The sequence below is a fragment of the Ostrinia furnacalis genome, unplaced genomic scaffold, assembly GCF_004193835.3.
Source record: "Ostrinia furnacalis isolate ACB-3 unplaced genomic scaffold, ASM419383v2 OfSCF5444, whole genome shotgun sequence".
NCBI lineage: Eukaryota > Metazoa > Arthropoda > Insecta > Lepidoptera > Crambidae > Ostrinia > Ostrinia furnacalis.
This window is the reverse complement of record NW_021135683.1, coordinates 138,832-165,484: the sequence shown is the minus strand read 5'-3', so window position 1 is coordinate 165,484 and position 26,653 is coordinate 138,832. Positions and strand designations below refer to the sequence as shown.

General features: G+C 35.9%; 1 protein-coding gene across 6 annotated transcripts in view; it reads right to left on the bottom strand.

Moving 5' to 3' along the window:
* The window catches only part of LOC114361190 (uncharacterized), a 99,341-nt gene that overhangs the window by 14,975 nt on the left and 57,713 nt on the right, over positions 1–26,653 (bottom strand). For 4 of the 6 annotated variants that reach the window (XM_028316163.1, XM_028316165.1, XM_028316161.1 and 1 more), the window contains one exon: positions 20,978–21,004. The exons of 1 other annotated variant lie outside the window; for it this stretch is intronic. The gene's annotated coding sequence lies outside the window, so the exon portion shown is untranslated. Of the gene's footprint in view, positions 1–9,957; positions 10,150–20,977; positions 21,005–26,653 lie in introns of those variants that run through there. One more of the 6 variants, XM_028316162.1, reaches the window with a different exon arrangement.

The following is a 26,653-nucleotide window of genomic DNA, read 5'->3' as shown; positions in this document are numbered from 1 at the left end:
TCTAAAATTAATTTGAATAATTTCAGTTTCAGTTTGTTTGGTATATCGATAAACTTATCGACATTTTTCAAGCCCTTTACGTCATAAAAAATGAGATGTGAATGAATGAATGAAACCTATAATCCAACCAAATTAAATATGCTACATGTTTTAAGCATTTACATGTACAATGAGTACTTTTTAAAATGACGTAATCATATTTTGTTTACATATCAAATTTTATTTATTTTACGAAAAAATAGCTACTATAATAGATTTAAAATGTACTTACGCGTGATAAGAAACATTTCTTGTGTGACAGGAATAATTTTTGCAATAAAGTACGGCGCATTTACCCATTTTTCGTGATATTTTTACTCTTCGAGAGCTGGCGTCATACTGACAAAGTGACAACCTGACAACATTTACCATGGCTAATTTAGCCATGGTAAGTGCTAGCGGGGTAAAGACGAAAACGTCACTCGTTACGCGTCCAGTGGTTTATTCGTCCAAGGTAAATATTAATCTCAGAATAAATCGTCAGTTTTGACATATTTCCCATACTGAAACCGTCAATGTACCAGTTATACCCGGAGTTATTCTCAGATAAAAGTTTGGTCGAATCGAGCCTAATTCGGGCACTAATATGTATCAGTGTAGAAGTACCAATATAATATCCGACATGGTCAACCCACATGTTATTATAGTGGTACTTGGAGCGAGTAAAGTGCAGCAGATGTTTAATCAAGTTTTTGTTATCGCCGCTATTTTTAACGCGCGTACAAAGAGCGCAGGCGCAGCGCGGAATGATAAAATTACTGCGAAACGCACAAAGTAATATTCAGGAAACAAGTAGCTTTCTGTTTACTTTGTTTTACTTTTTATCTGCAGCGATTTAAGCCTAACAGTTTCTGGTAGTTATGGAGTTAAATGGTTTGAATTATAAAATTATCAAAATGAAATTACCTAGTACTTATAGTTAGTAAAAAAGTATATTATCCCATATATGCCCAGAGGTACGAAAACAACTTAACCCCATGTTCTCTTGCGATGCCTATTCGCTGGGTGCGAAGTACTAGGTGGGGGTAACATAATCGATCGCAGCGCTCATGGTGGTCAAAAGTAGAAATAATGTAAGCTCTGTCATCAGATGTATCTGTCAATGGCAAAGCGATTCTACTTAATACATTTTAATATCATTAATTAATCGCATGAATAGGGTCCTACTGGGAACTTAAATAAAAGAGTAGACTGTTTTTCGATAGGGTTGGTTTAATAGCCGTTTACAATTTGGAAATAACTAGATTATACAACGTGGTAGTACAAAAATGAGTCACAGTAGTTGTTGTGCACAGATGTTTGTCTTATGATGAGAGCGTAAATTATTGAACTCTGCCCTTGTTTTGTTCTTAATTCTTCTACATCTCGGACTTGTCCAGCCAATACCAACAACTTTCCTTTAAATACGGTTTGTGGTTGGAATTTGATATTGTAAAACTCACAAACCCGGTCTTCAAAACAATACTCATTTCGATCTGAAAACGATATTTAATTTATTACTAGTGATACAGGAACATTTAAATATATTTACTGTTATATAATGAAACCGTTAAAGTAGCTTTTTCTTTTTGTTTTACTGTAAAACTACAACTATAAATAAAGTAAACAAACCCTGACACAATCAAAATTAAACACACTTTTTGGACTTACCTCATTTGATTTGAATGACCAAAATTATTTCAAAACCTTTTTTCCACCCAAATCGTGGTATCACAACAATTTATTAGTTGAAAATATTTGTTATTTTTTCATTTCGATATTTTTTCACAAATATACGACCTAAATGTCAATGTGACAGAGCCCACAAAGTTGTGGACGCTAGTTGGCGCTGTAATCGTGCACAGAGCCAATAAAAGAAACTGTAAATATGCCAAATTACACAAAAATCTGACACCTGCATGTATGGGTTATACAGTAAACAATGGTTATAATGCAGAACCTTCTGTATTAGTTTAGGTATGGTATATGTATAAGGTGTTATCTAAGTAGGTAATTTTATTAACTAATCAAGAATTTGCTACAACCTTTCCAACGTGAATGTTAAGTTTTTGTTATTAGTAACTATTATCCTTAAAATATGTATGGAGGTAAAAAGGCCAATGAACTCTTTATTTCATTCAGTTTAGTCGGCGGTACTTCATCCATGTGGTTTTGCAAAAATAAGTATTATACTCGTAAGTACATAATTATAATTTTAAGTAACTTGACTTGGCCTGTAGATTTCCTTGTGTTTTGTTATAGATTGATAAATTTTGGTGTTGGTATGAGCTATTTAACTAGGTTTTTGTAAAGACATTGAAAAATACTACTAGTGAGTGAATAACCTGCTAACAGCAAACTACATAGGAGTAATAATTAAGTGTAAGAGTAACATGGGTAAACAGGCATATTAACATAAATGTCAGTTAAAACTTAACCTTGTAACGTCAGCTAACATAACAACTTGCTAATATACATATTATTTTTTACCATGCTTGTGTATTGCTTGAATAGGGTGGTTGTATAAGGCAGGTGTTCGTAACGATCTATAATAGCTAACGTACAGTGTATAATAAACATAAACTACTTACATCTTTAATATCTAATTAACCACTAGTTGCTAGAATATCAACAGCAGTTATGTTCTTTGTAAAAAAAAATACAGTTGATATACGAGTAAAGGGTAACATGGTAGCCGACATTAATGAAAGATGAAGTTTTGACATTGACTAGGTTTGGAATAGTGAAAATAGTGCCAGATTTTATCATAACGTGTTTATTTGGGAAACATATCCAATATTTTTTTCAATGATTAAAATAGAGAATTTTAATCAACTGTATAAAAATGATCAATTAATGCAATACAACCCAATTTCCTTCAAAATAATCTCTGATCATAATTTGTTGTTCACCAAACTATCATGAGAACTCAAAACGTAAAAAGTGAATAAAAAAAAAAAATAAAAATAAATAAAAACGTTTATTTGAACCAAAAGTTACATTATGCATGTATTACTATGCAAAAGTTACAAAAAGTGGCATGATAATCGGGGGTCCCATGACTACTAAACTAGGTTACAACCTGTATCTTAGTAGCCAGTGATTCCTCAACTAAGATTTAAATACAATGACTTGGTCCGATTGGTTAGTCTTTTAAAACAAAACCAAAACTTTTAAAACAAGAAAAAGAAGACTTAAATTTAGTAAAACAGGGTTACATAACAATTAGAGTACTAACGAATGAACGTGTTATTGTGTGAGAGTGAGTGTGTGAGAGTGAGTGAGTGAGTGAGAGTGAGTGAGTGAAATTATCAGTGTGTAAGTGAGTGAGGTGTGCAAGTCTGTGCTGAGTGGTAAGGTGGCATCTGCATAACCTGATCCTATGTAAGAAGCGATTCGGTTTCATTATAGTCTAACGAAAGAAGAAATAATTTAACTGCTCTCCTGAATTCATATCTGGTAAGTGGGTAAATACTTAAACGTTTATTCACTTTGTTATAAATTTTAGAACTTAAGGCCTTGAACTGACGTAGAGCCCAGGCAGTTCGACCAATAACCCGAGGACAGATCGGTGCTGCCCGTCTCTTCGTTGAGCTTTGGTGTTCAAATGGTAAGGATGAGTGCCGTCTCAGGAGCATACCAAGAATCCCCAATTGCCTGACTGTGAGCACATTACAATCGGAGTATAATTTATCTGTGGGATAAATTCTTTTTTGCCTAATCATAACTTTGAGAATAGCTCGCTGTGCCCTCTCTAATTTTAAAAGTGTGGTCTTTGGGGCTCCACCCCATATTGAGACACAGTAGGAAATTATTGACTGCACAGAATAAGTAATAGTACAGGTACAGAAGGATTACTCCGCAAGACGATTTAAATAAATGCGAGTCTTGCTACGACGCGATACAGTGGAATTCAGCTCGCACAGCACTACGTACCTACAATTTTATTCACCTACAAGTTTTGTCTCTTTCTATCGCGTGCCTCTGAACTCTTCTTACGCTGTTAGGGTTGCTGTCTAGTGAAAAAATAATTAATCTTACTTATTTGTAATGAGGTACGTATGTAGGTAAGTATGCATTCATTATGGAAAACCTTGGGAGAGGCCTTTGTCCAGTAGTGGACGTCATTTGGCTGAAACGAACGAACGCATTCTGAGCAGTAGTCATAGCAGGTTAGGTTCCTATACTATCCTAAGAATTATTGATTACCTACATGGCCAACATACCTTTCAGCATCTTTGGGAAGCGAAAAAAAAAGATAAATCCGGTAGATTTCTTTTCGAATTTAAACACCCGAACGCCGCACAATATTTCTTTCTCTTTATGTCCATTTTTAAATAATACTTCGATCATAGAATTATAACCATACTACAACGCACGCCAGCGTCCTGACGGGCGCGCGCGTGACACTTGACTGATATAATATAATACCCGCCGGCGGGGCGCTCCGCTGTAGGTAATTATCGGATGTACCGCGCGGAGTGAGCCAGGCCTGCCCAAGTGTCGGCTCATATACCCATTTACCTAACACCCTGTATATTATTAATTTTCTTATTAATTTGCAAATAATATTTTTATTGTGCTTAATTTATATAAAAGTAATGATCGTTATTCCATTCTGTTAAAAATTTATACCTACCTAATTTCATACTTTTAAATATCCTAGTATCTGACCTAGTTTCATAAAATAAAGACTAACTCAAGCTTTTTATTTTGTAATAATTGTAAAAATGCGTAGTTTTGCCGATACGTTTTCTTTCATAAAGCTAAGTCAGGTACTAGTTTTGAAGATATTTCTAAACGACAAAATCCAGTGCCGTCGTATGTACATAGACGTATACTGCGATCACTGACCAAACTTCTTGATTTATTTGTTACTTGTGCTGTTAATTATAATTTCAAATCAAATCAAAAATATTTATTCAGTTTAGACCACAAGTGGCACTTATGAACGTCAATAGAAAATAATAAAAAAAGAAAAGGTAGCCCTTATGGGGCACACTTTACATGTCTCCTTATCTTTTGGGCCCTACCAGCGCTTCGAGACAAACATTATGGCAAGTGCTGAGAAGAAACGCCGGAACAAACTCAGTCACTACTTATTGCCAGGAATTATCTAACGGTAAGAATAGTCAAATTTAAGTACATTTAATATGTGCAGACTCAACTGACCACGCATCCTTGTCATCAATATAGTCTCGAACCTTGTAGTATCCTTTGGACATAAGGGTATTTTTTATATATATCTTAAATTTGTTTATTGGCAATTCGACAAGGTTGTGTAGTATTTTGTTAAATATGGTAATACATTTCCCCAAGAATGAATTACCTATTTTATGCAACATAAATGATGGAACAGCAAGTTTATTCTTATGTCTCGTGTTAAATGAATGGACATCACTTTTCTTAGTAAATAAATGTATATGTTTACGGACATACATAATATTAATGTTATCAAATATGTATTGCGAAGCCACAGTAAATTTGATTTCTTTAAAAACTTCTCTAAGCGAGTCACGTGGTTTAATATAAGACCGTATATTGCCCGAACAGCTCTTTTCTGTAAAATGAAAATTGATTCTATGTCTGCTGCTGAGCCCCACAGTAAAAGACCATAAGACATAATACTATGAAAATAACTAAAATATACAAGCCTTGCTGTTTCAACATCAGTCAAGTTTCTGATCTTTCTCACCGCAAAGGCAGCTGAACTAAGTCTTCCCGCCAAGGCAGCAATATGGGGGCCCCATTGTAATTTACAGTCTAGGGTAATACCTAGAAAGACAGTAGAGTTTATCAGTTCAATGCGTTCATTATTTACTGTAATATTAGTATTAACTTGTTTGACATTAGGCATAGTGAATTTTAAACATTTGGTTTTTTTTGCGTTTAATAGCAAATTATTAGTTGTAAACCAGTCTAATACTTTGGAAAGAGCATTATTCACGTCGTCAAATATTTCCTGACGCCTGTCAGTTTTAAAAATTAAAGAAGTGTCATCAGCAAATAATACTATCTCACAAAGGTCCTTTGAATAAAAAGGTAGATCATTTATATAAATCAGAAAGAGCAATGGTCCCAGTATTGAGCCTTGGGGCACTCCCATTTTTAGGGGGGCGCCCGAACTCTCGTAGTTACTGTGCTTATATGGACATGCCAGTCAAGTCTCTCGTCAAGATAGACTCCCAAGTACCTCACAGCACTTACCAATTTTAGTGGCTTACATTTACATGGACTGGTGACAACGTAATCCTCGTTCTGACAAGTATGAAAAGTGAGGCCATCAGGTAGATTGTCATTATTAGAAGATTTAGAAATGTCATAGCGTATTACCTGGGTTTTGTCTAAGTTAAGGGTCAGAAGATTACGTGTCAGCCAATTTTTGACCAGTTTCAGAGCCTTGGAAGCAGTGCTTTTAGCAGATGTCCAGCTATCGCCATAAACTAGGAGTGCCGTGTCATCAGCGTACGTAAAAATGCTACAGTTGTTGATTGACATACTACACAACTCATTAATGTATATAATGAATAGTGTAGGCCCCAGAATACTTCCCTGCGGGACTCCATAACAGATTGGCTCTTCATCGCTGGTAATCGCACCAATTTTAACACACTGAGTTCTGTTCGAAAGGTAGCTGGCAAAAATGTCCAGGGCAGTACCACGGATACCGATGCATTCGAGCTTAGTGAGTAGGATGGGGACAGAGAATCCCATGTAAAGGGACTTTATGCTTGCTTACGTCATTAAGGACCTACGTCATTTGCATTTCTCAAGCGATGATAGATAAGCAAACAGATAGAGAAACAAAATCCTTACGATAGAGCCACATGGTATTTTTTGCAAAACGAACAAAAAGTGTTTGTCATAAAAATGCGATTGACCTACGTTTTTAACAACCTGTAGAGAAATATCGATTAAGAAATCATTACATCCGGAATTCCACATTCCGGTTTAATAGTGTTAAATTCGTATAAAGTTTGAGAACAAGGCAAGTAATTTATTTATTTATTTATTTTATTACGTATACAAAAAAGGACAATGTCCTAAGCAATACAATGACAATATGAAATAAAAAGCAAAACCAGACATTATCCCAAAGCATGTATACACAACATGGAATATTGCCAAGCAGTTGTTGTAAAAATCATGCAAATGAATCTAAGCCTAAAACTATTACAATTTTATTAAAAATATAGTTAAATTAAAGTTACAGTCAGTTAATATTTTCTAAAAGTATGCCAATTGTTGACTTTTTGAATCGAGGTAAATTATCATTAAATATATCTATTTTATTGTGATTAGAAACTGTGATTTCGTTGTACAGGCGACACATTCTTCGAATGTGTCGCCAATTATGTAGTTCCATAATTCGAATGAAAATTATACCTTTTTGGTTGCGAGAAATGAATAAGGTGACAACTGTACCTATTTCAACTACCAACAGAGTAAAAAATTGTTGAATGAACACGTTATTACTTTCCATTATGAGGAATACCATTATAACTAAGACAAGAAGCCCAAAACTACAGGGAAGGAATCAAGGTTACCTACTGCCTGGGACCGGATAATGTTTGCGTTTTGTACAATACGCATTGTTAGCCATAACAATGCGATGGGTGCCGGACAAAATTAGCAGGGAAAAGATTTGTTTATCGAAACATTTAGGAATCTAAGGTCAAAAAAGTTACATTCTAGAAAAGCAATTTCATTTGTTTGGGATTCTGATACTCCAGAAGTGTTCTGGATTTTATAAAAAAAATGTTGATCTTACAAAAAACAAATCATAATCCATCTTATCGCTACTTGAAAGAGCCAAAAAACGAATTGTAAATGTCTATGCATGGTCAATTGGAAATAGATAATTGATCAAACAGTAGTTAGTAGCCTTTGAAACTTTTATTACAGAAAATCCTTGTACCAACGGAAGTGAAGCAATAGTTCTATTAATATCCGCAATTGCATCGGATGCAGATGTGGTCGGTTCATTGATCACTAAACGGAATATACTCAGAATTTCATCGACTAATGATGACATTCGTAAAAGTTTACCAAAAGACACTTCGTTTAAAGAACACAATGAAATAGTTGTAAATCGGCCAGCTGATATCTTAACAATGGACAAAACAATGTCCGTTTAAACAAACGAACAATGATATGTTGTAAGGTCCTTCAAATTACAACTGCAACATTAAACGGTGAATGTTGCCAATTTAAACAATAACAATTCATTGTAGTGGACAGGACTTATCGTTAATAGATTGGCTGCGCTATAAGAGAGACTAAACGCTGACCCAAACATGGCAATTGGATCATTTGAGTTGTACAAGATCGACAAATTAGGCAAGATATCTGGAAGAGGATTGTAATTTGTTATGCTAATTAGGTATTTCAAATAAATAATGATTTAAAGATTTCTATTAATGATTTGGAAACAACTCAATCAGAAACCGAGCAACGCAAAGGCATGTGAGATCCGAAAGATATTGCATCGATTACAGACGCGTTACTTCACACAGGTAATGATTGGAGGCAGTGGCGCGTGACTGCATCTGACCCTAATAACCATTGCATACCAAAAATACAATTCAATCTAGTTGAGCGATGGCGGGAAAGATACTGGTGTTTTTATGGGGCATGCATGCAAAGATTTAGATGATAACCGCGGATACTCGTATAAAACAGAAATAGCTTTTTAAAAGTTATCAAGACTATGAAGTTTAACAAATGTAATACTACGTGATAGTAGTAGTAGGTACTTAGGTTTAAAACTAAAATTTTCAATTCAACACGCAATAAATTATACAACGACTAAATGCCATTTATTTTCAGGTAATATCGTGTGCAACCTGTATGCTGACTCTTATCAGTAGGTGCAATGTTATTAATTTAAATGACATATAATTTAACATCAGATAAGCTCGAAAAAGTTATTATGACTTCGTCTAATATGAATCATCTTAAAGAAAATGGCCTTGCAAGATGATAGTATTATTTACGGAAGCATGATACATATTTGTTAAAATAAAATTGTGATGAAACGCAACAAGGACGTTTGATACTCTTAAAAATTTCGAGTCGAGATAATGTAGCCGATTACAGTTAATCACTATTTAAATATTCCTATCGATTGGTTGTTAAAGCTGCTATCAGTAACAATATTCGTGCCTAAATATTTGCTCAAAAGGAAAATAACATCATACAATAAAATTGTGGTCGTTAAAAAGACACGACAAAATGACGCATTTCTGCAAGGTTTTTACGAACTTGTATACCTCATTATAACAGAGCATGTTTTTAACTTGAGCCCTAAAGAGAAAAGCGTATCATTTCTACTTGACCTTTCGACATTCCAAGCGCGTTAAACTATATCGTGGGTTTGTGCAAGGAGCTGCACTTTCACCACATTGTATCCACTACAAACAAGTATAACTAAGGGGCTATAAATTGAAACACTTTCGTTGATTAGGTAATCGATATTCAGGTAGAGCCTAGCAGATTTACTATCGTTTGAATTCATGCTAGAGAATTGATTGCGCTTAAACGAGATAAGTAATTGATAGTAAAATTTTGTATATTGCATTCTGATCTTAAACCAATACAGTGAAGATATACTTTGGAATAATCAGAAAGAGCCATAAACAATACAATGTTGTTCTGTTTGTTATTAGGAGTAATTGAGGAGGTAGTGAATTCGTGATGGTGATGACTTTTATTTACCAGATGTAGCCAAATCAAAGACCACACACGGAATCGAAAGTTCTAAAAGATGAAATATTGACGCCGCCAAGTTTTCTTGCATAAATGATAAAACGCTACATACAGATGAGACTTTCTCTAGAATTATTGACGTTGAATTGTAAGTATCGCTCTATCGTCACGCGATAATTATGAGTTTTAATGTTGGCGCGATGTTTGGTTTGTAATTAGTAATTTACATACCTTTAATGGGGATAGCAATATCCGTTTAGACACATCACATCACAAGATCACTGCACACACATGGGCACATGTTATGATTGTTATAGTTGGTGTATTATTAGAGTTCTCTGCGGGAGGTTTGTTCGGCGAGCGCCGCGGAGCGAGCGATGCGTGCGCGCGCGGGGAGGCTTGCCGCGGTTCTGCCGGCGAGCGCTGGTCTCCGACATGACCTAGTGGAAATTGGGTGAAGCGGAATGGGCTACCTGAGTAAATTCTTTAGAAACCTTTATCTGTTTAACAGTTAATTCTAACTGAGCGTGTTTTTTTTTTGTGTTTTGACAAATTTTACGGTAGAGTAGTTTTTGTGTTGTCGCGTGTAAAATCTGCTTTTTGTTTGTGCGCCTTAACAATATTTGACTATTAGTAAATGTTTAGTTACGTTATCATCTTAAAAGGTTCAGCTGTCACAGACACAACAACTTAATTCATTACTATTTGAAAAAAGTAAAACCTTTGAAGACAACTGGTCAAGGTCTCCCAAAACGGATTACGTGAAAGCCGAAAAAATCCATATTGGATCAAATAGTGTTGTAAAGGAGCATGTCAGCGTTGAATAATGGACAATGGCAGGCTGTGTCGTGCCGGGCCGCGGTAGACTCCGATACATCCAATTACCGCGGAATGTGGGTCACTCATGCGCCGCGTAGTTAAGCCTGTGGACTAACGAATGGAGCATAAGTTCTGTTGATGATGGAAAGGCAAATATCGACCATGTCTAGCAAAATGAAGTCTTTATACATATTTAACTCTGGGAATATCGGATGTTGTGCTGTCATGAACGATCAACAAAGCTCTACATTTTGCAGAGTAGATTGACGAGAGAGTGAGTTTATTTTCAGAGCTTTAAAACACAGATAATTAAGACATAGAATTCAATTTCCTGTTAGGAATAGTACTAACTAACTTATTACAATTGTGTTATAGCAATCAAATCTTTATAGATATTGCAGAAAAACTTTAAATATGCAAACACCGCAACAGAATCAAAAACATTTATAACAGTTATATGGCCATTTAAAATGATGGCTGGTCTATGAGCTAATCCAATAAACGTGCTGCTAAGTTATGCTAACGACCGTAAAAAATGAAGACAACACATAACTCTGTAATGAGGCGACGATCAAGCTGCGCAGTCGACTGCAGATGATCTACAGTTTCACGTGGTTTTTGCTTATCCATGCTGGATTTAAGAATACTTTGTTGGCTGTCATTCTTGGGTATTGTATCAGATTTTATTGGGTTATAAAGTCTAACATCACGGTTGTGACTTGAGATGTGATACACAAGTTACACAATTTCATAAATTAGAAGAAGAATTGATGTAAATATAATGATTGTGTACCTTCAATTAAAAACTTCGAAAGGTTCTTTGATGTTTTCAAAAGATATTGGAAATGAAACGGAGGAGAATGAAGATCACAAATTATAACAAAAAGACAATTACCAAATACTCAAATCTGTGGAAAGAAAGTATTAAGTGTACGATAAATTAGTAGGAAGCCGTCGTGATTCTAAAGTAAATAGAGAAGTACTTTCTTGCGAACATCATCGTTAGTAGTTATTTAATTTTTAGCGTTAAGAGTCGCATCTCGTGGGTTCAATTCCCGCCTTAGGCAGTTCGATTTTTTCAAGTTATTTATAATTTTCAAATTATCGTTAGTAGCTGGTGCTTTTGCAGAGTTATTATTATTATCATCATAGACAAAAGCTCGAAGGTGAAAGTTTGACTGTTCAGTCACGACATCAACTACAAACCTATTTTTAAACTTTGAACGCTTAAAATTTTGAATATCCTAACGCGAACGTTGACGGAACCCTGTGCGGTAGTTTACCGTTTTTGCTGTGCCATCATGACGGCATAATTATGCTGACTCTTGACCAATACACAAATAATGATCTCAATGTCAGGTGTAACGATTTTAACATTGAAATCATTTGAAATACTACAGGCGCGGCTGACCTTCGGTAAGATTTCTTTACCAATGATGACTTAACTACAGTAATGCTTGACGTTATTTAAGCATTACGTTATTAAATAAGAATTAGTTATCTTGTGTGGAAAAAGGATGAGATTTATTATCTGTAAATCAGTTCTTTTATTCGTTTACAGTTTGCTAATCCGGTTCTGTTCTGCGTGTCTTTTTAACTTAGGTTTTTTACCTTGTTCGGTGTATAATGTAATAAAATTTAGTTATTTAATTCGGTTATCTTATATGAAGGGATATAAGATTTACTATTACTCTTTGTAAAATCAATTATTTTATTCATTTAGAGCTTGTCAATCCATTTACATTCTGTGATTATTTTTAACTTAAGCTTTTCCTTTGTAAATTTTCGGTGTGTAACCTATACCACTATATCGATTACTTCACATACTCATTCTATGGAAGCCCGGCGAGGAAGCAAGCACGATTCGCCTTAAGGTTTCCTGCCTTGTCACCAGAAATCGATCAGCATTCTCAAGTTATTTCGAACACTTTCGAAGTTTCTATTTGATTTGCCAATAGTAATATCAATCGTTTTTTATTTCACAACGGTAAACAGAAACCACCATTTACAACGTGATCTAAGATGAGCAATCGTGCGTGGATTGGACTACAATCTTTATTAGTTTATGAAATAGTTTAGGATAATTTTAGGGACATGGTAGAGTCAAAAAACATACCGATAGATTTGTAAAAAATCAAAACACCAAAAATTTATAAGAAAATCTACCAATATAAAACGATATTGAATCGAGCCTACTCGTACCAGAGTAACATTGGGCAATATTTGAGACAATCGCAGAAAACAGAGCTCACTTCTAAACTATAGAAAATTGGTGTCTTGTGTAATATTATTTGCTCGACGAGTTGGGCAACACCTGTTCACTCTACTCAAGAAATAGGCACATACATTACAAAAGAGCATAAAACGTAAAGCCGTTAATTACGCGAGCTGCATTTATCTAATTAAAAAATGACGGGTAATGAATCTACTGTGTAAGACATTGACGGCATGTGAATAATATTAGCAATAGCAAACCAAATGCAAACATACTAAACTGTACTAGTCGATAGACGGCACATCAAGCTGTACATTTTGTTGCAAAATCGCTTTTATTAGAACTATATTATACATTTTCATGACAAACAATCAAACATAAGAATGTGTCGATAAAATGATAATTTAATTTTGCAAAGAACATATTATCACATACTTGTGTAAAACCAGTACGTAAGGTTTAAAAGATAACATTCGTGTTTTCTAAAACATTCATATTTTAAGCACAATAGACAATTTGCCATTTAGCGATGACAAACTCGTAAATGCTCAGAAAGGTAAAGCGAGGCAAACATTTAATTACAATTCTTTCTCAAAATTCTATTACTAAATAAGCTGAAATAGAGGCGAACGAGAGGGAGGATCTCAAGGAACTTAAGGAAAGTAGCAAGTTGTAACAAGCCATGTTTACGTGTTTAGATTGTAAAATGTAAATTAATAACGGGTAATGCAAGGCAACTGGACATAGGCGGTAACCGCGCCAATCGATAGCCTGGGTAGGACGAAATAGGGTTACCATCCAATCAGGTAGCAGTTCACATAAAGCCAGGAAGATTGTATCATCATTTATTAGTTTAGCCAATAATAGCAGTCTACTGCTGGGTGTTAGCAGCATCCCCCAAGAAGCACCACACCACAAACACAATCCCTTTTTCCACTGAATCCATTGGCAGTGGTTGAATGAAAAAAGCTTGTGCTTTTTTGAGCTCGTCTAGTCGGTCAATTGAGCAGGTTGGTATCCTATACGTGGTCTATTTGAGAAAATATATTGTTCATATTTACGAAATGTAAAACTAAGTGAAGGAGAGGAGTGCGCCTTTTTTGGGCGGTTTTTCAGAAAAGTAAAAAGTCAGGTAGAGTCTGATTAAAGATCAGTTTGAAACCGACCGATTAATGTTTCGTCAGGTTTAGGCAAATTCTGACTGAGGGTAGCCCTCAGTCTAGCCAATCAACTATAAAAGGTTGCATTGCGTGAAGTCGTCTGCCCTCTCAGGTTGCAGGATGGGGAAAGTGCCCGGGTCAACGCACGCGCCACCTGTTTTCCGTTTCATAGCTTTTGTTAATGGGTCTACTATGCAGACGATGGTTGTTCAATTAAGATGAAATATGATTGAGCAAGAACTTTGAAATTATAGGGCAAATAGCCGACACTGAATTGTAGGATCTTAATTAAAATACTGTAGGTAGAGTTACATCACAACCTGATGAGTAAATGAATGACAAACATCAAATTATTATTTTACCTACAATTATTTTATTGAAAAAAAAAAAAAACATGACGACCCATTTATAAAGGATAATAAACCTTAGAACGATTATAATTGAGCAGAACATACCTACCTAAATAGAATGAATGAAGTTAGTTATTCGTGTAATCAAAAGTAAACTTCAGCGAAAAAATGGCATTGGGTCGTCAATTAATTCCGTTACGAAATGTTACAGTTTATTTTGATAAAACAACTTTTTAGCAAAGATAAACAAGTTTATTAATTCTGTGCAATACTTGAAAAAGTGGCCCGAAATTAGCACCCAGCGTGACACCTTGACCTGGTTGATACATTGGCCTAGGTGAAGCCAAAGTAGGCTTAAAAACAACCGACAAACGACACTTAAATCTATTATAATGATGTAGGTACTTGTATCAAGACGATGTTTACTAATTATGATAGCATCTACATTCTACATAGAGATAAGGCAAAAACAGTACCTAAATTATGAGAATCATGATCATAAAAAAGGAATTCTGTTGTTTCTATAATTACAGAATACAATTACCTCAGTAATTCAACTTGCACATAGAGAAATAGCGTCTTAGGAAGTCTTATATGGGTTGAAAGCTTCCAAGTCTAGCTGAAAGGCTTCAAGTTTAAATGGTGTTATGGTTAGAAACTGCGCGCGCGCAGCAAATAATGCTCTGGAAAGTTGTGATTATTATTCGGCTGCAGTTGCCGATCGGGAATATGACAGGCCGGTATGACAAATGAGGCGAGTTTATCGCACTTGCCAGCCGGTTCGGTGCCACCCAGCGAGCAGTTTCACCCTTTTTAGTGATGTGCCATATCGATAAGTGGAATCGAGTAATCGAATTGGTTTTATCTGATAAATTATTAGAAGCTTTAAGCTTCAAAATTGTTATTATCAATTGAATCAACTTCAGAGACAATGAAAACAAAGCTGTTTGCGTTATTTTAATAAAACATAAGGAGTGTCAAGGTATCTAAGTTGTTAACAAGTAGCACAATGATCGTGGGCGTAGCTAAATAGGTACATTTCTTGGTCATATCAAGAATTCCAACTCAATCGGTTACTAAGTACTTCAGTAAACAAGCACGTGTAAATCGATCGAATCGAATCGTCAGGTTGCTCGCACGTCGCTACCACACGCGTGGGAATCAATCTTGCAATGGTTATTGATATCACAGAATCTGAGCATTGAGAGAAAGTTAATGGTGTTCGAGATGAAATTGAAAAGGAGCAAGAACAAGATACGAATGTAATTCGAAATGAAACAAAAGCATATATTGATAATTTTTTTTTGGATGTAAACCTTCAATTAAACATGATTGTATGAATCAAAGGAATCACTATAAAATTTCTTCATTTAGATGTGGATTTTATTACCATTAATGCTGAATATCTAATAACCCCTTCTAAAGATAGAAGCATTAACTTCAGTCATTAAGAAATCACTCAAGGCAATATCCATAACTTTAGTGCCTGCGTAATGCAAGTCTAAATCGTCAATTAGAGCTGCATGAAAGATGCTCTGTGTTTTAACGACCGACGGATGCTCTCGGTCAGTTATTACAAAAGCTAAGTGCGTTACTTAGCGTTTGACGTCAAACCATTTAAACCCATACAGTCACTTAGGCACATTGCTATTTTTAATTACAATGTTATTTTTAGCACTAAGTGTGTTAATGACTCTATTATTCACATTCGCAAAGAAAAATAAAACGAAAAAAAAAAACATTGCTGAAAATCGCATATTATAGCATCAGGAGTGATTGCGGTGAAAATATCTGCCTTTTTCTGCATAAAAAATACTTTCCAAAAATGGGTATTTCACATCACAGCACAGGACAAAAGCACCCATAGGATTAAACTAAATGAACAAAAGCATCTAAATGACTAATCCAGTATTTTGCAAAATATCTGGGAAAAGTTTCTTTGTACGCAGCCCGACCGAACGCATTTCTGCGAATTGATTAGCATTGTAAAATTGCATGCATTGAAAGCAAGAGTGAAGAGTGCACCCACGGGTGTCAACGTCCTTGATATGAATGACGCACATTCATGCCTGGACGGGCGATAGCATACGCACTGAAATCAGACATAAGTATACTTATATGGTGCCTTCGTTAGAATACGTCAAGGACTTTTTGTTCATACGAGTAGCAGGCACTTGTTCGAAGTTTGTTGAGTGGTTCTATGAAGTCCCAGTATCACTACGACTGGTTACCTATCTATTATTATTCGAAGTCACTAAATTACTAAATGCTCTATTTCAAATCACAGAGTAATCTAAATCGATTCGATACTGTTGTGCACGCAATCAATGTATTACTTAGTGGGAATCAAACTTTTTAAATGTTTAGCTTACGAAAGACTCAATCAAAAATATAAGTCTTTATTAACAGTTTATTACTTTCGAACCAGTATTTATTATGACAAACGGTTTTATTGTGATTAGACGTCTACTTATTTTTTGTTGCAAATCATAAAAAGTTACGCAACAGTAAAATTATTCATTCACTCCTATGTAGAGACGCACTTTAATTTGAATAATAAATAATAAAAAAACGCATAATCAAAATAATTAGAAATCGGAACCCGCGTTTATTGCCAGACCAATAATTGAAAATGAAACTGATGCAGTTACGTCACGAGACGTAAGTACCCTTTAAAATTGGTTATTGAGTCAAAAGTTTCCCCCAAAAGTCGCGTAACTGGACAAGACAGGTTGGTCGAGTTTTCTTCCCAACTCGTAATGTGACATCGCGTGATTATTTTTGACATTTGCAGACAATTTTATGATGAGCTGCAATGTAAAGGAGTACCCAATTTGTGCGGAAAAGTTGTCACTGACATCGTTATCTCCAAGTAAGATAGAGATCACAGACGCTGTCTCAACTGGTAGTTCAATGCATATTGGGTGACTGAAATATTGCCTTGTTGTGTTAATTATATGACCATTAATAAAATTGTCAACAATCTCAATAATCGAGCTCCCAACCGACACCGGGTAGGGCGCAACATGGACGTTCGATATAAGCTTCGTTTTGTCCATGTTCATCCGAAGGCCATGTCTTGGTTGGTTATTACAAAGTTGGTTACTATAATCAGGGCAGGGCCGCGCCAACCGCCGGCAGCGCCTGTGTGCGGAACCTATGAAGCGCCTCTTTTCTAATGAATCGTCATAAAAAAACGAATTTAAATTTTTTAAAAATATTTTAATTATTAATTTTGATTAAAATAGATGTTCTCCAGTTTTAAGTATTAAGTAATTGACTATGAAATTTTTGCATGTCTTGTAGACGAAACATGTTGAACCTGATTGTTTTTATCTGACATCTGTATTGTACTGGGTGGCGCAAAAGTAAAGACCCTATTTGGTTCAGCTATAACATTTTTTCTAAATTAGAAAACTAGATTTAGGTTTTTTTAAATGTATATTTGTGCCATTAAATTTCGTACCATTAGGATTTAAAGATGATGTCTTTTAAATGGTGACCTCCAGAGTAGATACACATTTGAGCCCTATTTATGACATTTTGCATTACTTGCCGTAACACTTCCTGCGATATGTTCGTTATTTCTTGACGAATGTTTTCTTTTAGAGCTGCGAGAGTCTGTGGCTTGTTCACATACACCCGAGATTTCAAAAAACCCCAAAGAAAGAAGTCTGGACTGGTCAGATCGGGTGATCTTGCAGGCCAAGGCAAATCGCCAAAACGAGAGATAACTCGACCTGGAAAAGCGTCCGTAAGAACATTGACACAATTATTCCACGTTCTTGGGGAGTAAAACGGTCCATGTTTATTTTCAGTGTATTTTACATTTGTTCACTACACAATTTTCAACAAAAAAATGACAGAAAATGTCATATAAAAAAAAAGAAAGTATTTTCTTTAGTGCCAGTACTTTTGCGCCACCCAGTACCATGTTCCTGTGCAAATAAATGAATTTGAATTTAAATTTACAGTACCTACTTAGATAATATTATCATAAGTGTATTAAAACTGGAAACCACTTAGGAATTAGCTTACTAAATAGGTAAATCCCGTTCGTTCTGCTTGCCAATTAAGACCTACTACGAAAAAGTAAACTCAATTATAATAATTCAATGCGCACCTTACACCTTCTATCAAATGATACAGGGTGTTTGGCGGAAGGTTAGACAAACTTCGTGGGTGTATAAGAATACAAGTTCGCCCATTTGACCCTATTATAATAATTATAATTTTTGTATTATTATTCCATTTTTTTCCCTAAACTTTGAATTTTTGACGAATTTCAATATCTAATTAAAAAAAAGAAGAGAAGTTAGACATGTTTTTAAGTTAGCAATCCATTATCACCTTTAATTTTTTTTTAAATCGAATCCTATGTTGTATTCTTACCCATAGGTAAGAAGGTAATTTTAAGAATTTACAGTTTTTTTACCCACGAAGTTTGTCTAACCTTTCACCAAACACCCTGTATACTGTGGTTTTGGCTTGGCTATCTCGTTTTCTCGTTCGTTAAAATCCCCGTGGCGGGGAATCCCCGTGACCCCATCTCGCTTGTGTCGCACGCATCGCATCGGGTTGCGTTCATAAACTCACTCATAGTCATAAAAAAATTGTATGACAAACTCGGCGCCTCTACGGTTCTAAATAACTAGTACTTTATCTGAGGTTCAAAAGAACTGCCGCGCTTTTTAACGTTTAGTAATGTAAACTAAAACATCATCATCATCATCAACAGCCCTTTACAGTCCACTGCTGGACTATGAGCCTCCTCCACTATAGTGGAGGGTTTTGCCATAATCTCCACGCTTGGCAGGCGGGTTGGAGATCGCAGTTTAAAAGATTGATGTTTTTCAGAGAGCGCTGCTGCCCATTCTCTGTTTGATGCCGTGTGGTGACGGCAGAGTAGAATACATTTGTCACCAACCCCTACTCTTCCCGCGGGTGTCGTAAGAGGCGACTTAGGGACTACATCAAACTAAAACCCTAAGCGTAAAATGAAACCATAAACGTGAATCATAATAAACATAATATAAATATTGAGAGACTTGTTTAATAAGCGTAATATTTGTTTTGTTGTGTACAAGGCCTATGTTGCGCATACTGTAGGTACCTACTTACTCTATACTCCATTTAAAAAAAATTAGATGGCAGAAGCGGCGCGGCGCCCCTATTGTCTTGGCGCCTGTGTGCGCCGCACACATCGCACACAGGGGCGGCGCGGCCCTGAATCAGGGTGAAATTGATAAAATCTAATAATCATGTCTGAGACACCTCATAGCGTTTTATGGAATGTGACGTCAGAGTTGATGGTAGAGTCGTTTGAACCTAAAAGCAGAAGGCAAAAGTAGAAGAATAACTTAGATATTTCGTTTTAACTAAATAAAATCTCTCAGTTGAAGACACAAGCAACATTACAAACCGATAATTGTACGGCGCTACTCATTACTGCCGGACATAATGTTTATGGTTTCCTTTGAGGGGTGCGCTGTCCGTAACAAAAATCGACTGTGTCCGATAATCGTTACCGGACAGGATATATAACTACGGTTTCCTATGTTAGCGTGCCGTATCGTTAACAAATGTGTCTACATTATGTCTCTACATGTGTCGCAAAGTCTTGATGATATACATATTTTAAAATCTGATTGCCTAAGATGGGAATCGAATCAACGATCTTTCGCTTGCCGGGCGACTGCTCGCTTCATATGAGCTACCTACTAAGACATTGGGTGAACATTGAACCCGTCGAAGTTTTGCTATACTCGGAGACAGAGAACAATCTTTTATTTTTGTGTCAAATTAGTTTTACCGTAATATTACGTCACGTTTCTAAGTTGCCACAGCAAAGCAAGCCCTTCGAGCGCCATTATATTGCTGCGCAAGCGCTATCTCCTAAGATTTGTTTCGTTTCGTCAGGCATGGTAGACCGGTATTCAGGTTTTTGTTGACGAAACGCTCGTCTGGTGCGGATCCGCAAGGCTAACTGGCCCGGCCGGTTCTCACACATACTACGATATGCATAATGAGTACAGTCAGCGTCAAATAGTTCGTGGCACCCGAAGTAGCCAATAAGGGCTATATTTCACCGGGACACCATGGCAGCACAACCAGTCGCCGGCTACCAACAAAATGTATACAGCTCTATAGAGAGTTACTCACTTGGTGTCCGTTTGGTTGCGCAAAGCTAGCCGGTAGCCGGTAGCCGGCGACTGGTTGCGCCGCCATGGTGTCCCGGTGAAATATAGCCCTAAGTTCGCAACACGTCTTTGTTACCGCTGGAATAAGGTTGTGCAGTCAATTTTTGGCCACTTTGGGTTTTACGAACTATTTGACGTTGACTGTACAGACAGCTCAACACTAAACAACAGCTAAACACTGTTGCATCTTATGTGGCTGGAAAAGGAGCTATTTTGCAACGAAAATTGATAGACTGATGTGCTGTCGACTGTACAAGTATTGTTATGACCAAATTAGGGGCAAAACTTCCATCATAGGTGCTATTGGATTGAGAAAAGATTGTGTTAGTCACTATGCGGTAATGATAAACGGCCGATCGAATCTCGAAAGATGAATACAATTAAATATATCAAAATATACTGGAATGTGTTTAAAGCTCTACAAAATTTTTGGACACAAATTGTTTGAGCTGGAACTAAATTACATTTTGTATCATGCTACGAAGTATTTCATTTAATATTGCTTACCAGCATGTGTTTGGTTTACTTTCAAATCTGAAACAAAAAGCAATAAAATATTATTGAATGAAGTTACATCAACAAAAACATTAACAAAGTGGATATAACAGAACCCTAATGTTTCTGTTTTATGTTTGGCTTTCATTGAAACAAAGATGGTGGTTTACAACAGGTAGCGTTCGAATGATGTATGTAACAGGCGGTTGAAGAAGTACGCAACCAATGACAGATACATTTAAATGATAGGAAGCCAAATGAGGAAGCGCCAGAGCAGTGAACATTGAACGAGCGAGAAAAACCGCGTAACTGCACACAACACCGCGTAATTTACGTACGGGAGCGTATTACCAATGTTTTGTGCGGTGCAGGAAGCGCGGGCGCCATTGTTACAACACGTTCGAGTATTTTGTTGCTATTTTTGTGAGAACAGGGTTGATTGTGAGTTGTGAGAGACGATCTGAAGAGTTCGATTGGATACGTTCGATGACAATATTGTGTGATAATGAAACTCAGAACCCCTAGACTCTAGGGCCTAGAGCTAGACAAAGTAAGTGACAGTTGGAATTGCGTGATCGGTTCGCTCCGTCCTTGTTTTGTATGAAGTTACTTCGCCTATAGAGAAGCGATTTCCAAATTAAAACTACTATTATGTATTAACTAATGTATCTTTGTCTCTCCAGAACTTCAAGTCTTCAGTTTCTAGATTTATAAAAAAAGTTTTGTAGTCTTCAGTAACAACTCTCGCGTCATTATATTCACGATTTTTTTTATATTTGACTCGGCTCTACATTTTACAGAATTTAAATTAACTTCCCAAAGTAAACAATTATGGTTTTTTGTGGACGAAATACTGACTCTACATCGCACAAAAATCTTTACCTATTACGTACCATAATAATGACCAGTCATAACAAATAACACTAATTCCAGAGAAAAGATAACTCCTGCTAAGTGCTAATGCGTTATTTTAATTGTTTTATCAATAAAGTAGCTTCGGGCGATGGATACAATGAATGTATGCGTTGAGTAATATTATTGTTCGGGCTATCATAATATTATTTAACCTGATCTATCCTAGTAACCTGACAGTACAATAATGGAACAAATACTTGGGTGGGGCCCTTCGGGGATAGACTGACTGTACTGTAGATACAGGGTTGAACATTGGTGATAGTTCAAATGCATCAAATTTTTCCAAGAGAACGACGAAGTAGAAAAATTTTCAGAATAAAAATAAAATTAACCTCCTACAAATTGCCAGTTTCTGTAGGAATAAAATGTATTTAAATAAATAGATTAATCAACCTGTATATATAATATGTGCTGTATACCTGCGAATGAAAGGAACGTGAATATTTTTATATTTCGTACAAAAAATATCTTATGCATTTTTTGTAGTAGAAGCCAATACTGACTGAATTCTAATTAATTAATAAATTACGTTGCGGAATTATTGCGTTGAACAAACAAAAAAGTGTAAAAAAATTATGATTTACAGGAATTTGGCTATTTGTTCATAAAATATGCTATGTATATGATTATAATAGGTACTCACGGAATTTATGATTTTCTCACATGATCGACAAAAAAATCTGTCGAAATAATTTCGCATAATAATGAGGTCACTACTCACTAACTTACTATCATAGAATACAACTTATAATAAAATTGTGTATGGAATCACACACTAAAACATTAACTTTGTATTTTATATCATACTTATAAATTACTACCTATCTTAATTAGTAACGTAAGGTTAATAGGTTAATACGCGTATCCACGCAATTTTATTTTAAATCATAATGCGTATTTACATAATATACTTAATAGGCTTAGATAACAATGGGCTGTGTGGGAAGTCGCATAGTTCCCATATTTGTGGAGCTGTGATTTAGTCGCACGTAAAAAACGTCCTACATTAGTACCAATATGCAGTTTGAATAAGGCTCATTATTACGTGCGTTTTTTCAGTACTCCATGGTTGGTACAATTTTAAAACGGTGGTTATAGTTATCTATGAAATACAGACAGGTGATTTTGGTGTAAAATTACACATCAATTTATTGAAGACCAGCTGCCTTACATTTTAGGGCTTGAAGATATTTTATGTTACCCTTATGTAGCTTTTTGAACGTAAAAGAATGTTCAAAATCGGTTCAGTAGTTTCAGAGATTACTTCATTATACGGACAAATTCTAGAGTCCTAGACCAGTGATGGCCAAGAGGTCGACCGCGAAGATGATTTTGATAGCCCGCGAGAGTTAAATAAACTGAACAGAATGATTGAAAATTAAAAATGTTTCATTTCACTCTTATAAACTGTGCCTCTACCATAAGTTTACCTACCGAGCATCTCGCTATCGAGGGCGTAAAAAAATGTATGGCAAATTGTACAGCGCCTCTAGCGGTTAGTAGCTGAACCACAGCAAAACTAAAAACACTACCATGAGTTCATCTCAAATCGTTAGGTAAAAAACTAATCTAATTAAATACGATAGCGACTAAAGTTTTTATTAAGTTTCATTACAAATAACTTACCATGAGTTGCAATTTTCAAAGATGTCATCGAAAAATACCTTAGCTGTCACAGTAACGTAACTCACTGGCTTATTGACGTGTGAAAAGCAAAATAAAATTGTGGTTTTAGGTCATTTTAGGTGTTTTCTTTATTAAATTATGTCGGAAAGAAGTTTATTACGATGGAACATGTTATCAGCATGTGGGCAGACCTCCCACTAGGTGGACCGACGATCTGGTGAAGGTCGCGGGAAGAACCTGGATGCGGGCACATTGTGGAGATCCTTGGGGGAGGGAGAGGATGCTACGTTTCCCAGAGATATGCGAGGGAATTGTGTCGTGCGAAGATGTCTAGCTGTGCTGTGAAAATGTGTGCGGGTTTCCACCAAAGCTGTGCGAGGAAAATGTATCGTACGAGGATGTGTAGCAGAGATTTGAAAATGCTCATTAGTGTTGTACAGCCTGAGCCTTTTCTACCAGAGATGTGCTGACCGAGGCGAGGTAAATGAAGCGTCAATAAAAATTAATCATTTTATTTTCAACTAGCTTTTGCCCGCGGCTTCGTCCGCGTGAAATTTAGTTTGTGACAGATCGTCATAATTATAGCCTATATGTTAATCTGGGTTATAAACAATAATACGGTAAAGTTTCATCAAAATCCGTTCAGTACTTTTTGCGTGAAAGAGTAACAAACATCTGGACATAATGACATCCAAACTTTCGCATTTTTAATATTAAGTAGGTAGGTAGGTATTAGTAAGATATGTATTTACTTAATTATTATTACTGACGAGATTGCTGCCATGTATGTTTAGTGACCATGAAAGAATTAAACAATATAATGTATTTAATTAATTATAATATCTTAAGTTTTACAATAATAAGGTAGGTATATCCATCCAGTTACCCTAGGTCTTTATTATGGATTTAATTTACAAGTAGGTAAGCACTCTGCTCTAAATCCTATGGCTTCAGGGAAGAACCTGGACCGCCACCAGTCCAGTGTTCCCTTGGCAGCTCTGTGTATGCGAGTTGCCTTCTTCTTGCTGTTTAAAGTCACTCCACACCTTAAAAAATAAACATTACAAATAATAATGACGAAATAAGATAAAAGCAATCAAAATGAATATAGTAAGTAGTAGGTAATTATACACACTTTTCTCAATTTCTCAGTAGTTTTGGTGTCGCCGGTGGCATCAGCATTTCACGTTCGCGTGTCCGTTAGTTCCACCCACCGTTGACTATTGTTGGCTCTTTCTTGGGGCCCTTTAGTGGGCATACTGAGATCGCCATATCTATAGAAAAACAACTTTATTGTATCTAGAAAATATAAATCTAGCACTCATATTACTGAATTTTAGCTAGGCACGTGGAAGTTATGCTGGAAAGGTTGTATTTCTCCAAAAAAACCAGCTCAAAATTATTCGTTTCATTTCTAGATTACTCCACTACATAGTATGTTTGTTTTTACTTAACTTACCTTTCCATAAATTCTACAATCGGTTTAAACGGATAGGCGCAGGTCATTTTCCTATCCTGGATAAAATCCAATTTTTTGTGGAAAATTATTCATCAATAATTCTTAAACAAAACATATTTTGTTGTCTGTTGTCATGACAACAGCTGCGTCAAAGTCGCAATGACAAGAAATAAACAATACAAATTTAAAATCATCATATTAATTCAGCTTAAGCACTGTTCTAGGACACTTGAATTTTGCAGTGTTATTTTTGACATTTTCGTTATTTCCTACTCTGTCTTTTCTATATAGTTAGAAAGGAGCGGCATTCGTTCTTTCATTCATCCATTCATAGAGTGTGAAGTTGGATACGTTAACATGCTCACCAACATGACATCAAAAAACCATCGAATTATCGCTGACGAGTAAAGTATACGGTAATTGAACTCATGGTATGATTTTAATGCAAACTTCATCGATCCACGTTTAAACTCTATCGACTGTAGTATACGAACACAAGTTTTCGATGGCAACTCATGGTAGAGGCACTGTACCTTACAGTCGACCGCAAGAAATATTTTCGAGCATAAGTAGACCTCACAGGTCAAAAGTTTGGTCACCCCTATCCTAGAGACTCTTCCTCCTTAAAATATTAGAATGCATTAAAATACTGTATTATTACAATATAAATACGGCGGATTACATTATAAATACCTAATAAAATTACACCACACCAACCCTAATGCCAGAATTTTTCAATACGCTTTACGAAAACCGCATCTCGTGGTGTAGAGCGGTTATGCTTGCAAAACATTACACTAATGATGCTTAATTACGTGGTATACATGAGATAATATAATATACAACACATAATATGATAGGATGACCAGCCTTAATGAACTTAAAACATTATTTTAATGCGTGTGATGCGTAGTAGCACGGTTGCATAGCCATAAATGAATAGTTAATTAATAGGACATATTTTGACCAAAAACATCTTATCATCCTGTGAACCCTGTGATTTACATGTAAACATACACATATTTATTACATACAAGCTATGCACGTGACTTCGCGTGAATTTCGATTCGTCGCTGAAAATCTTTATCGCTTGCGTGTCCCCGTTCCAAAAACCAATTCATCATCATCATTTCAGCCACAGGACGTCCACTTCTGAACATAGGCCTCCCCCAATGACTTCCACATCGCACGGTTGGTAGCGGCCTGCATCCAGCGCCTTTCTGCTACCTTTATCAGGTCGTCTGTCCACCTTGTGGGTGGACGTCCCACGCTGCGTTTTCCGGTACGTGTTTCACCAATTCATCCTTATACAAAAACATCAATTAAAAGTTTTTACAAAAAGTTAAAAAAAAGTAAACAGAAATTAGAGCTAAGTGTTTGCACAATTTAAATGAAACAGGATATTTGATTATCAGTATCATTAAAAAGAGATAACACAAGGCGTTTCTGTTGGGGTAACTCTGACGCAGAACTCACGCGTAACTTAAAGTCAATAATGATTCATTCATTTCTCCAATATCCACATGAATGAAAGAAATAGCATTTGCGAAAATGACCTGTAAAACAACGCACCAAGTTTCAGATTCCAATGTCGACTTTCACTGTAATTTTTGCTGACCTAAGTTTTCTCTCGGACATGCGCCTGGGCATGAATCAGTGCGCAAAACTTGTAGGTCAACGCTGTGACG